Below are 1,699 nucleotides of genomic sequence, written 5' to 3'. Positions count from 1 at the left end.
TTCAGAGAAAGCGTTTTTTCTTCATATTTTTGCATCATTGTAAAATATTTGCTATCCTTACCATTTCTTTATCCTCTGTGAAATGGGAAGAATATTTTAAGTTAGTGTATCTGAGATAAAACTTCTCCTCTTTGTAACAGCAGATAGTTTCACAAGATAGTCCACAGCCTGCCTGCAATGAACAGGGACATCCTCAACTAGACCAGGCTGCTCAGGGCCCCGTTCAACGTGACCTTTAGGGGCATCTACCACCTCTCTGAGTAACCTGTGCCAGTTTCACCACCCTCACCACAAAAAAAGTACTTCAGAAAGTATATACTGAGCACATTACAGCACCTCTCAGCATTGTGTACAGAGTGATACTGCTTAATACAACCACAATTTCAGAAGCTGGCTTGGATATGTTGCAGGATAGGTTGAAGATGATGTGTCTCTGCTCCTGTGAGGTCTTGGCTGTACTAAATCAATTAATAAAAGAGAGCAAATCATACAACTCCCCTAATGTGCAATATAATCATTGTTCCCCTTTGCTTTCTTTTATACAGAGCAGAAACTGTGCCATCTTCCATTCCCTGAGGAATTGTAATGAAAATATGGAAGAGCTTAGATCTGCATTCTCTTCCAACAGAATTAATACATATCTCAAGAAACAGCCTCTTTCCTTACAGCCTGTGGTCTGTTACTCAAATTCTGACTTGGTATCATCAGACACGTTTTCCAAATCAGCAGCTTTACATCTCTTACTACCCCTGCTAGAACTTTTCCAAGAAGGGAAGAGAGAGGATAGTTTCCATACTCCACCTCTGCAGTAAAATGAAATTAATCATACATGTATTTTGAATGCAGGGCAGAGGCTCAATGCAACGTTAGTGTGAGCATCCTTTCACAAATCACAGCACATGCTGTGCCATCAGGGAACTGCTGAGCACAGGAACCTTTTAGAAATTCCAGTCTGCATCTGAACAGGCAGAGTGTTTGTGGGATGATGTCCTTCTTGACCAAATCCTACAGTCATGCAATTCCCTAGGCCTGACACAGAGGCAGCCAGGAGGTCAGAGGTGGGAGTCTTGAGACGAAAACCAGTAGGACAACTAAGGTGAGGATCTTGAGGATAGTGCCTTAGCTGCTTCCATTCCAAAGGTGTGACTGAGGCAGCAGCAGCAAACTGGAGGAGCTGAAAACACCCTGGCAGTGCCAGGGACAGGATAAAATGGGAGTAACAGCTGCTAAGAGCCTGTCAGCCAAAGCTAAAAGATGATGAAAACTTGAAAGCACCAGTAGCAGCTGCTGAGTCAGTGCCCACAGGGACTGGGTGTGAAGTTTGGTCCTGTCCCTGTGGCCTCTCTCCCTGTCCCCTCCATTTTCCTGGGGCAGGGGGGAGGGCAGGAAGGTTATAGCAAACATGAAAGAGAGGGAGCAGCCTTCCTACAGCCTCCCTTGTGCTGCTGCTTCAGCACCGTGGGCAGGATCAGCAGGGCTATGCTACATATGACTCCTCATGGGCATCAGCATGAACTGCCCACCCAGGCACAGCAAGGATTTGGGGAATCTGCAGCATTTCCAGGGGAGCTCAGCAGACACAATTTCTTTAACAGTTTACATTTGGGGTTTTAGGCACCTGCAGAACTTAACATTAGCTGGCCTAATACTACGGTTTTGGGAGTGGGAGGGAGTAGGGTTAGTGAATCTTGGGTTTAGA

The 1,699-nt window shown here is 45.6% G+C and overlaps 1 protein-coding gene across 1 annotated transcript in view; it reads right to left on the bottom strand.

The window, feature by feature from the left end:
• The window catches only part of FKBP9 (FKBP prolyl isomerase 9), a 44,989-nt gene that overhangs the window by 20,666 nt on the left and 22,624 nt on the right, over positions 1-1,699 (bottom strand). The window lies entirely within an intron of this gene.

The sequence above is a fragment of the Erithacus rubecula genome (genome assembly GCF_903797595.1).
Source record: "Erithacus rubecula genome assembly, chromosome: 3".
In the NCBI taxonomy this organism is placed as follows: Eukaryota; Metazoa; Chordata; class Aves; order Passeriformes; family Muscicapidae; genus Erithacus; species Erithacus rubecula.
The sequence above is the reverse complement of the archived record's forward strand: the minus strand, read 5'-3'. Positions and strand labels throughout refer to the sequence as shown.